The sequence below is a fragment of the Dipodomys merriami genome, unplaced genomic scaffold (genome assembly GCF_024711535.1).
Source record: "Dipodomys merriami isolate MVZ:Mamm:240054 unplaced genomic scaffold, mDipMer1.0.p SCAF_187, whole genome shotgun sequence".
Taxonomy (NCBI): domain Eukaryota; kingdom Metazoa; phylum Chordata; class Mammalia; order Rodentia; family Heteromyidae; genus Dipodomys; species Dipodomys merriami.
This window is the reverse complement of record NW_027203237.1, coordinates 471,820-484,495: the sequence shown is the minus strand read 5'-3', so window position 1 is coordinate 484,495 and position 12,676 is coordinate 471,820. Positions and strand designations below refer to the sequence as shown.

The 12,676-nt window shown below is 35.4% G+C and overlaps 1 pseudogene; it reads right to left on the bottom strand.

Moving 5' to 3' along the window:
* Positions 1-663: 663 nt before the first annotated feature.
* On the bottom strand, positions 664-763 carry LOC138830273 (U6 spliceosomal RNA; annotated as a pseudogene).
* Between the last annotated feature and the right edge of the window lie 11,913 nt (positions 764-12,676).

The following is a 12,676-nucleotide window of genomic DNA, read 5'->3' as shown; positions in this document are numbered from 1 at the left end:
AAATAATTTTAACTTATCTGTTGAAATGAATAGTATAGGAACTAAAGATGTTCCTGGTGCTTTTCTGAAAAAAGTATATCTATGTTGTCATAATGTCCATAATCTATTTCATTCCCTCCTGGATATAATACTTTGAATTATACATTGTTATACAATGTATAGGTTCATTAATAAATGTGTCCTTTCAGATTGCATTCCATATAGAAGAAGTTTAAGATTCCTTTTTTTCTTAGGTCCTTATATTATTTTTTTTCTATGGGATAAAATGACAATGTTATCTAATTTCAAGTTTTGTAAAGCTTATGCTATGTAAAGGTCTTTCTAAGGTGAAGATTTAATACACTGATGTCAAACTAACATTTATTTCTGTGAATTACATGTATTGTTACACTTGTATTTTTGTAATCAACTTTTTTTTTAGGGGGGGGTCCGGTCGTTGTCCTTAACTCTGGGCCTGGGCGCAGTCCCTCAACTCTTCAGCTCAAGGCTAGCGCTCTACCACTTGAGTCACAGCACCACTTCCTGTTTTTTTGTTTTTGCTTATGTGGTGCTGAAGAATCAAACCCAGGGCCTCATGCATGCAAGCAAGCCCTCTACCACTGAGCCACCTTCCCAGCCCCAACTTTTTAATAACTTTTTTTCATTTCTTGCATCAAAAGAATGATAAATATGGAATACTTCACAAATTTTCATACCATCCTTGTGCAAGTGCCATGTTAATCTCTGTATTGTTGTAATTTGGGTAGACCTGCTGCTGAAGCATGGAGTATCCTCTTAATTTAAGTACTTAATGATGCAATCTTTATACAGGCATATATCCATGGTTGCCTATTTGTAACAAGGAACCCTTAATGTTCCTAAAAATGCTATTGATCTTATTTATCTAAAATTCTGTGTATAGTGGAAGAAACTTGTATCGTTTGGTCGATTGCTCCCATTTATAATTTTTTTTATCAATGACTATTTTGTCATTTTCATTTTAAATTTGATCATACTTTTAAGCCTTTACAGCTAAATCCAAAGGTGATGGCTTTTCAGGTACTTATTTATCAACTCAGTTAGCGTTGTAGAGCTAATGGATTCAAAGTAAGCCTTGCTTAAGAGCTACTTCTAAACATCTGCAGCTTAAGATTTCCCAAATGAGGTCTTGCTGGGACAAATGTCTACGTGAACCTTTACCCTTCTTCCATATAGGAACAGACCAACCCGAATATCTTACCCTGACAGCATAGATTGTCTTACTGGAACAAAACTAATCTTAGTTACAAGGGATCATAGAGAGATGAACAGTTCGGACTGAATTGTTCAGAATGGAAGGTATTTTATTAAAATATAATTGCTTATTATACTTATCATTTCAAAAGTAGCTCAAGCCAAGAAGGTGAAAAAATTGTTCAAATGTATAATTACCTACTGTGCTGGCCTGTCTATCATCCAACCAGGCAGGAACTGACACTACTGACTTTCTATCACCAAATATTTCCATACCTCCTGGAGAAGTCCATACGTTTCTCCTCGATATTAAGCCTTAAATTGGTAATGTTTAATCACAGTGTTTCCTCTTGCCTCTAGGCTGTAAAGCAACAAATGGTAAAGCTTTAAGTCTAACTCTACCAAAAACGGTGGTAGAGATAATGGAATAACACTTTAAAACAGAGTTGGCTTTGATTCCCTCAGCAAAACACAATAATGCAAAACAATTTTTATATTATATATACTTATATATTTTATATTTATATGTGCTGATTTTAAATTTCACACAGTGAACCTTAATAGAATTGATAATTAGACAAATATATTGACATTTATTCCCATAAATAGATTGGAATATAAATAATTAGGCTTAGAATATATACTAGAATATAAAAAGTATCAATGCAATATCTTCGTTATAAACTTGTGATACCTTCTATGTGTTGGTGGTCTTCTGAATTCACATTGCAAAATAACAGTATTGTTTTTGCTAATCTATAAGGGATTTTACTATGATGCTCTGTTTATTGTTTTAACTCGCTGGTCCCAAAATGTTTTTCTCCATATTTCTGAAGCATTCTTACTGATTATACCCAATTTTGCTGATATTATGTCTAAAAGCTATTATTCTTCTGCAGGATCCACGGGTCCTAGGATACTAGATCCCAGTTATCTGCATCATCATATAACAAGGGCAAGTCTTCTCACATAGGCCCATGCCACATGCTAACAGAAAATAATTGAAGACTCATCTAAATTTCTCATTTCCTATAATATTTCAGGGCCCCAATTCCTTACAAGAATTAGTAGTAATCAATTGTAAAATGCAAGGCAACTTAAAATGAAAGGTGAAATCACAAAACCTGAGAGAAAGTACTGTAATTAAAACTTTCAATTTACAGATGACCAGCCCATATGAATGAACAAAATCAGAAATGAACAAGATTATTTTTAATACCCCTCTCCTAATGATTAATGAAAGATTTCAGTGCAGGAAAAAAATAGTTTCTGGAATGATAGATCCATAATTGTTCTACCAAGGCAAGGAAACTTGATTTAGAGGTCAAATATAATTTAGAAAAAAACATTAACTGAGAAGATCCTTAGTGTAGAAGATCATTAAAGTGTAGAAAAAGTACCCCCCACCATTTGTGTTGTTCAGTAGGTGCCTTCCAGAAATGTGTTAAATAGATCAGCCTTCCATATTTCAAACCCAAATATTAGCTAATAGAGTAAATTTCATCAAATGAGAAGTTATATTTTTAAAAGTCACTAATAGTTGGCTTTTCATGTGTTGTTTTATGTTTTCCCTATCTGTCTACCATAGTAAGAAGTATGACTTTAAGTCTTGAAAATGGGTACTGATGAGAGATGTGACAAACATAATATCTGTCTTCTATTTCTATCATATTCCTCTAAGTATTAAATTTGTTTTCTTCTTTTCCAAAACTTATAGGTAGTAGAAAAATTATCCCATGTAAAATAAAATAATCATACACAACTGTACAAAGCCATTTATAAAAACTGGTAGTTAGGAATAAATTCTAAGCCATTTTAAAATTTTCTTGTTGACTAAAGATTAATCTTCCAAAAGAACGAGAATAAAATCATGTCTAAGTGCTTCACGTCTCCAGTCTTGCAAATTGTTATTGCAGATGAATGAATTATGGAAATATAAGCTGACATCAGTTCAAGTATATGTGGGATTGAAACTCCATGGAATGTATATAAACCTTTCAAAGTATTAACAGGCAGTTTAACAGAGTGACTATCAGGATATTGAAACCAGAGGGGAACGATAGTAAAGAAATAGAATGAATGAAAAATGGAACAAGGGGCAAGTACAGCTAGAATACTCAATGTACATATGTAATAAATGAAGTGGTAAATCTGAACTACATCTTGGAGAAAGGGTTGGTTGAGAATGATGGAAAGAGAGACTCTGATCCAGAAGCATTAGACAATTAGATGGACATATTTAATTGTAACACACTTGAACAACCTTTTGAAATTCAGTTAAAAACACAACAACAAACAAAAACAAACAAAAATGACAACCAAACAGCAATCTGTAGAGAGTAAGAATATGACCTCTCAAAATTTTAAGCAGTTTATGAAGGGCAGTCTTTGGAAAAGCAAACAAGCTGTTCAAAGAGGGTAGTTTGGGGTAGGGGAGAATTTTGAACAGATTTAAAAAGATTGTCTAAGGTTATAAATCACCTATATCTACTGCATATATTTTCTTCTGCGAGTGCTCTTTGTCTGAACTGGTTACTCCAGTCCTGAGGCACACTTGATAGCTTGTGAAGACAGAATGGAAGAAGCAAGATCAAGAAACTATAATTCCACTGGAGAAAAAACAGTCCTCTATGTCTTCTCTGAATCTCTTCACTACTCCATTTTCATACTTTTAATAACTTCAAGTGATTTTGAATTATATCTTTCCTTCTTTGTTCTTGCAAAGTAATTGTTCAAAATAATTCTTTAAATATTATTTGCCATTATTTTCTATCATGCTGCTTACTCGTCCAAGCGAGTCCATTAAACTTACCCTTTACATTTGGTTGCCATGAAAACCCAACAACTATGTTAATGAGGACCAATGTTAATGCAAAACTTTTGTCTCCAAAAAACCAGTCCAAGACCTATAATCACAAATATTTAGCTACAATTTTTTTCTTTTTTCTTTTCCTTGAAATCTTCTTGTATCTAAAGTGCCCACAAAAATAAATGCTCTACCACTTTTTGGTTCAATCATTACTAACCTCAAAGATATATTTTGCTAACAAGATGCTTAGAGGAAACCTAAGAATATTCCACTTTCATCTTCTCTCTTAAGACTTTTATCTTCTCTCTTAAGACTCTCCTTAGATACCATATCAGGAACAGTGAAGTTATTCTTTGCAAAATTATTTCAATAGATTATTTTCCTCTTGGTCTTGTATTTGCTCAACAAGATATATAGAGAAGAATAGAGTTAAATCACCCATTCCTTGGATGACATTGTCTGTTACAAAGGACAATACTTCTATATCCTACTTCTATGTCCTCCTCTTAGCTCTTGCATGATTTCGAATTAAGCACAGCTTCTTGGCTTCAAGTCTAGTGAAGCTGAAGGACTATAAGGCGTCCCCCACTGCTACATCTTCATGGTTTCTCTTTGAAAACTCTTTTATTTGGAGTGGAATTCATTTTCATGTATTCATTCAATTTATTCTTCTTTATACTGAGCCAAATAGGCTCTGTAAAATCACTTTAGGTAGCAAAAACATTAAGACAATCTATAGCAAAAAGGTTTGGCCCCCTCCACTGCTGAAACCAATACGCTTAGCTAGGGCTTCTAATAACATGTTTTCTTACCTTTTCAATTTGCTCAATTCTTTTCTGATCCCCAAACTTTTTTGCTTATGTAATAACAGAAGTTTTCACTACCTCATGTTAATAAGGATATTATATTTTTGAGCTACTTAGAAATGAGAAATCATTAGTTTGAAGTATCCAATCAGGTTTCTTTCTGTATTTCAGTGCTTCACGTGCAAAGACATCGTGGAAAGTATTAAAACAGAAAAGTATAAACTCAACACGTTCTTTCATTGTGAAGGGCACTTTCTCCCTAAATATTTTGGACCAAATTATGTTTTTAAGAGAATTACTGTTCAGTAATTAAAGGTCAATTCACAAATTTGGTGTCTAATTTTTTTAAAAAAAACTTTGAATTTAAATTTCACTACAAACTTGTTTCACACAGTAAAAGTATATTTCCTGAATAAGGACAATTCTCATGGGAACCTACAGGATTTACAGCAAGGTTTGTGAGGTTTGTTTGTTTACTGTGAAAATGAGCCATCTTACCCACATTGTTCCCTCTTGGCTAAGTCTTCATGGACTTCTTTGCATGAAAGCCTATTTTCCCAGGAAATTTTAAATTTTCTTAATATGCTAAGTTAAAAAGTTTGAACAACCTTTCATAATTTTAAAACTCTTTTGAACTTCCTTTATCAGAATCGCGAATTTACCAATCCTAATTCCACCATTACCATCAAAAACTGCATAAAATAAAATTTCACTGTATTGGTATAATAAATATTGTTCTTTATGTAGTAACTTTTTTAAAAATCAGTACTATTTGGCATCTAATTTGAATGAATTACCCCTTCTTTATCAGAGGGCCATCAACTTGAATGTTATCCAACTAGACAATTTTTTCACAATATACTTGCCAATATTTTCAAAAAAGAATAAATGAGTACTTTCTCATACTAAAACCGAAAACCGTTTAATTCTATGGAAACCCATAAATTTTAAAAGTAAATAAGTTATGAAAACGACAGAATATGTGTGTTCATCACAATTCCTATGACTAATAACTACTCACTTCAAATTCTGAACGTTCCATACATGAGAGACTCAAAATAGTACCTGTTTGCATGTTATGTAATTCTGCAATAGATGCATTTTCCAATCGGGTGTTAGAGATTAAGAAGTGAACAGAAAAATAGCGACATTCTAGCATAGGATAAAACTGTAAAGCATCAGTTATAATTAACTCTTCAAGAGTAAGCAATTGTTTATCAGATTAAGCAATTATTTCTATGACCATCAATCCCAAAATTTATGCCATAAAGTCATCCTAGACCAACCGTTTCCAACTTGTAGGGTTCACCTCAAAATTCTCTTAATTCACATCACAAATAGCTTATCGCTATTGGGAAAAATACTACACCTCTGCTAATGTGATGCCCTCCGTGTTCTGGAAAGAACACCACAATAAACTGGGTTGCATCATTTTTCCTCCACTGGTATTCTTGCACATATTTATATTTATACTTTTTTTTAACTATCATAGATATTCAGTACGCTAAGATCAGAAGATTACAGTTCAAAGCCCACCCAGGCAGGAAAGTTCCCTAGATTCTTATCTCCAATAAACTTCTCAGCAAAAGCCAGACACAAGTGGTACTGAGGTTGAAGTGGTAAGGCACAAGCCTTGAGCTTAACAGGCTCAGAGACAGTGTCCAGGTCCAGAGTTCAAGCCCTATGACAAAGCAATGAAACAAAACAAAAATAAAAACAAACCCCAAACCTAGCATTTTTCTCATTGTATACAGAGGCACGTAATTAAAGAAATTGCTTCCTGTGTTACACACAGGTAGAAGAAAGAAGATGTCACACAATTATTTTCTTCATACCATGTTATATTAATGCCTCAAAAATTGCTTTTTCTAAATTCATAAATTAATATCATCAATTTGTTGTCAACTCGGTCTACATTATTCACATTATCATTTTCTACATGTACAGTTAGAATTATCTATTAACTGAGTTCTAATTATAACTCTCTTGAAACAAACACTAGGGAAATAGAATGCAAGAAACATTTGTAAATATGTCAATTAAACCCTCTACTTAAAAAGAATTTTGTAGTATCATATAGAATATGAAATTACAAACAAAACCAAAATATTTATTTGAAGTCTAAACTCTAATTTAGCAAGATCTATAAAGACCTACATTAGATGAACTTTGCTATTCCTCCAGGCTTATGCTTTTGTAATCCTTCATCTTTCCTTGGAATCTAACAGAATGATGATTACTTACTTTTTCAAATTTTGGATGGGAATCATGAACCATTTTGCATCTAGGAATATTCTGTAATGAAGAGAACATTTAAAACACAACTGAGTATTATTTACCAGTTGTATTTAAATAGAAAACTTGGCTTCTCAAAACATAATGAAGAAATTAGTCCAAATTTCCAACTGTGTATTCCTTTCTTGTTTGGTTTATTTTATTAAGACAAAATTATACTACCTGGTCTATGGAAGGTATCAGTAGTAATTCCAGTCCCTAATCTCCTGTCAGTCTGAGTGCTAGAATTCAAGGCTTGTAACACATTGCCCAACCATAGTTTCTTGGTTTATTTATTTGTTTGTTTGTTTGTTTGTTTATTTATTTTTGGGTCCGGTAATGGGGCCTGAACTCAGGGCCTGGGTGCTGTCCCTCAGCTCTTCAGCTCAAGGCTAGCGATCTACCACTAGAGCCACAGAGCCACTTCCGCCTTTCTTCTTTTTGCTTATGTGGTGCTGAGGAATCGAACCCAGGGATTCATGCATGCAACACATGCACTCTACCATTGAGCCACCTTCCCAGCCCCTTCTTGGTTTATTTAATCTAGATACTGACCAGCAATTCTGAACTTCTCCAGTGATATTATCCACTAGAATTCTCAGACTGTTCATGTACTATTTTCAAAGATGTTCTAACATTTGACACAGGGTATGAACATTTTTAAGTGCACCTGCGGGGTCTCTGATTCATTCCTCCATGGATCCAATCCTTTTAATATTGATTACTTGACTCTCTTACTATCTCTGGTCCCTACCTCTCTAATATGCACAAACATTTTGAAGAAAGTTCACTTGAGGATTTTCTAATTTTAAAAATTAGCACTTGATTCTAGTCTTACTCAGGACATATTTTCTATTGTTTTCTAACTTTTCTACATATTTTGAGAGTTGCTTCATTTTTGTATATGTGTATGCACATATAAGTTCCTCTGTGTGTATGTATATGTTTATATGTGTGTATGCAAAAGCCTCAAGCTCTTATTTATCATTCTTGCTCATGACTGTTATTCCATCACCTGAGCCATTTTTCCAATCCAGATTTTGGGTGGTTAATTATACATAGTGTCTCAAACACTCTTCTGCCCAGGCTGGATGCAAACTGAAACTCCCAGACTCCTTTACATTCTTAAGTTTCATTTATCCAGTAGAATCAACTTTTAAACTACAAACATTTTTGTGAGTGCAAAGTCTAAGCTGTAGCCCAGATTTTTAACTCAAGAATTCATATAAAGATAAATTGACATACACATTACATATGCTGAGTGTACACTGTTAGAAATGTGATCATAAGCTGGGTGGTGGTGAGATCTGAGAATTGGGGTTCAAAGCCAGCCCAGGTAGGAAAGTCCCAGAAACTCTTTTCTCCAATTTAGTGCAAGAAAACTGGAAGTGGCACTGTTGGCTCAAGTGGTAGAGCATTAGCCTTGAGCGGAATAGCAGAGGGACAGTGCGTAGGCCCAGAGTTCAAGTGACAAGACCACCACCAACAAAATATATATAAGTAAAGTAAAGAAAAAATGTGATCTTATCCACCAGTTCATGGCTAGTATAATCCCTGCTCTCTCAAGATGAACTCTTTTTTTCCAGACAAGTCCATGCTCTTATATCTGCCTTGCATTGGAAATAGAATTATTCTTCCATTCTACTTTCTACAAAGATGTGTCGTTAGCAAGCGTGATTTAGAAAGGGAGTGCCATCATACTTCATGTTCCACGTAGGAGTAATGCTTTCTCTATATCACTCTCATAAATCTACATACTGGACTTGGCTTTATTGTAGAGTCTTCTATAGTGTATTGAAACCTTATACTTAAACACAGAATTTCTCTTTCTCTTATTATTGTTATAGTTAACATGAGTTAACAAATTCATGTAAACTTGGGAAATAATGCGCAGCATATACACTCAGAAAAAAATGATCTGAGAACCATCTTCCCCTTTAAAATTCACCTTAATTTACAGAGAATTTACAAAGTTTGAACTCAATATACTCATGGATAATGTATTTATAAGAAATAGAAATTTCATATTTTCTCTATACTAAGTTGTCCCTGAAACACGTGTTACCTCAGGTCCAAAGGTCTCCTTGGGTTATTTCGGTGAAGCCAGAAAACATTCATTATACCTCGAGCAGCACCATAGATTGTTTCTGGAAATAACTGTTACTGGATGTGGCAACTGATCCCAGGAGAAGAATGGAACATAGAGGAATGACAAAGTTCAAGTTAATTTGTGCTTTCCTTTTTACTGTAAAAGAAGAAAATACGAAGGCTTGAAAGAAACTCTGTCCCTGACTTTTTTTAGTGTGTTTTTACTCATGTATAATTTTTCTGTAAACTTCTAAGTTGAGAATATTACAAAAAGATATAATGTGCCATTTGATGGCCAAAAGGAAATAACGTTGTTTAAAATATTTTCTACTGCAGGGACTGTGAAGGTGGCTCAGTGATAGAGCATTTGCCTTGCATGCTTGAGGCCCTGGGTTCGATTCCTCAGCACCCCATAAGTGGTGCTGTGGCTCAAGTGGTAGAGTGCTAGCCTTGAGTTGAAAAGCTGAGGTAAAGTGCCCAGGCCCAGAGTTCAGGCCCACGACTGGACCCCCCCAAAAAATCTACTGCAAAGAAACAAAGACATGGAGGTTTTAAAGTGTTTTATGAATGGATATTTTACCCCTGAGATGATTCTTTTGTTGCAGGAGTCAGTTATCAATTCCTTTAGTTTGGTCCTGAGTTCTCCAGAGCAATAAGGTTTCCAAAAAAGCATCCAGTGCGTATTAAGAGCAAAAGGAGCCATTTCTCACACCAATACTCCTTTACGGAGGGTTCCAATGAAATATCTGTTTTTTTGTTTCCTTTTTTGTTTAGCTGGTGTTGGTTCTGGGGCTTAAACTCAGAGGCTGGACCCTGTCCCTGAACAGTTTTCTTTCCAGCTCACCTATTCCCAAAGCTAGTACTCTACTGCTTGAACCAAAACTCCACTTCTGGCTTTTTCCCTGTGTAATTACAGATAAGACTTTGACAGACTCTCCTGCCTGGATTGGCTTTAAACTAAGAAAGTAAGAAAGCCATGTGACATCAACTGTATAGACTTCTCTTTTCAAACGAGAAATATTAGATGAAGTTTATTGTAAAGCTAATATTTGACAATTTTTACTTCCTTTTTTATTGTGAGCATACCGTACAGAGGAGTTACAATTACATGGGCAAGATAACGAGTGCATTTCTTATCAATCATTGTTGCCTCCTCTTTGTTTCCCCTTCCCATCCCTTCCCATATACCCCCTCCCCCCAGCCGACCCTCCGACCCCCACCAAAGTTGTAAAGTTCATTTTTCGACATGACGACCTGTACATCTCATTGTTGCAATGGGTCCACCTGTATCCCTAGTTAAACGATTTTTTTTAGAGAATATGTCCAGCATTGAATCCATAAGATAACTCAACAAAAGTATGTGCACTGCATCTTTTTGGATTTTTTTTTTTGCTTGGGAAGATTATTGATCTTGTCGTTCCTTTTGGGGAAACTTAAAGTCATATTTTACCTTTTTATAGGTTGTGGGGCATGTACTCTGATCCTGGGTGCTCAGCTACAGCACCACCTCTGGGTTTCTGGTGGTTAATTGAAGGTTATGGTCTCATGGACATTCCTGAACAGGCTGGCTTTGAACCACAATCCTCTGGTCACAACCTCCTGAGTATCTAGGATTACAAATGTAAACCACCAGCCCCTGGCTCATATTTGCATTTATGTGCACTGAATGACACTGTGTAGACAAAGAATGGAAATTTTAACCAAATGATGACATTAAAATTGAAGTCCTCCTTTTCCATTTTCCTACATTAATGATTCATGAGCTATGGGACCCTTACATTAGCATTCTCTGCCATCTGTATAGGTGTATTTAGTATCAGGAAATGTTCATAGAGAAATATAGAAAGAATGAGATTTTTAGAAAGTAAAGGAGATAAGGTATGAAAGAATAGCATAGGAGATACATTTATCACACAGAGATGAAGAGCTAGCCTAAGAGATTTGGAATGCTAAAGGCAATGAGGTAAAGCCTACTTGACAACTAGTTCTACAATAACCAAAAATGGTTGTCAAGACCAGTTTCTGGTATACCTTAATTACTATCATTTATTCCTTCTATCTGGAGTTATTCATTATTTTCTGTCACAAAAATTAATTAGCCTCTGCCTTTTTGGTGCCATAATGGACCAAAAAAATTTCAAAATCACACTTAGCCTACCCTTCTCTTTGTGATGACCCTTATCAGTGATGACACAAATCCTGGAATCGTTGAATTTCCAGAATTAAACTTTACCTGGCATCTAAGCACATTCTTAGTATTAATTACTGTGACTTAATGAACAAAACTTTTTCAACACAGTATCCTCATATAAGTAAAGTAAATGAATTAGGGACTATTGTCAGGTGTCAGTATGAAAGGAGCAATTATATATTCCAAGTATGGGTTCTTTATTTTGCATTTACTAACTAAATGTTTTATTTGTTTTGTTTTGTTTAGTTTTTGTTTTTTTTGCCAGTCAAGGGGCTAAAACTCAGGGGTAGGGAATTTTCCTGAGCTTTTTTTATTTCTTGCTCAATGCTAGCTCTCTATCACTTGAGGCACAGCACCACTTCCACTTTTTCTTTTATGTGTTACTAAGGAATTGAACCCAGGCTTTTATGGATGCTAGGCAATCACCGTACCTTGAAGCCACATTCCCAGAGCCCTAAATAAATTTCTTAAGATGGCATTACTTTTTCGTTCCGTAACGACGTATCATAATTTTGGCCAGGTGCTAGAAAATGATGTAGAAATCAATACAATAAGTCTAGTAAGGCTGGAGGGACAATGAATAACTGTCACTGTCTAGCCAGAGGGGCTTATCCCATGGAGCTGTTTCAATAAGCTGAGCGAGACAGCTCCTGACCCACAGCCAACCACCAGAATGAGAGGGCCACCTTGGGTTCCAGCCACATGGGGACCAGTACTTTTGAAAGAGATAGATAACAAAATTCAGAATTACAATTAAGTCTGGTTCTAATGGCTCAGAATTCTAATCCTAACTACACAGGATGCTGAGATATGAGGATCATGGTTCATAACCAGCCCAGGCAGAAACGTCTGTGAGACCCTTATTTCCAAAGAACCACCAGAAAATCAGAAGTAGTGCTTTGGGCTCAAGTAGTAGAGCACTGACTAACCTTTTGCTGAGGCTTTCGGGAACAGTGCCCATGCCTAGAGTTCCAGCCCCACAACTGACAAGAAGTGAACTTCCTAACACAAGAAGTGGACTGAATAGTATCCATTGTCCTAGGGAGCATGGTATCGAAGTCAGGCAGAGCTTCCTGTGAAGTTGAAGTCATAAGTAGGTCAACTGGCTTCTCTGTGCCTTAGTTTCACCAGCTGCAAAACTCAACATAGTGAAGGATCCTCTTCCTCATGGGGATAGGGTAATGATGAAAGAGAGCCATGTTTTGTTTCATAATCCCACATCTGTTGCACAATTAATAACAGGCCCCAGCTGAGCGCTTTCCAGCTATCTTCCTGTCATTTGCTCACAGAATTGTG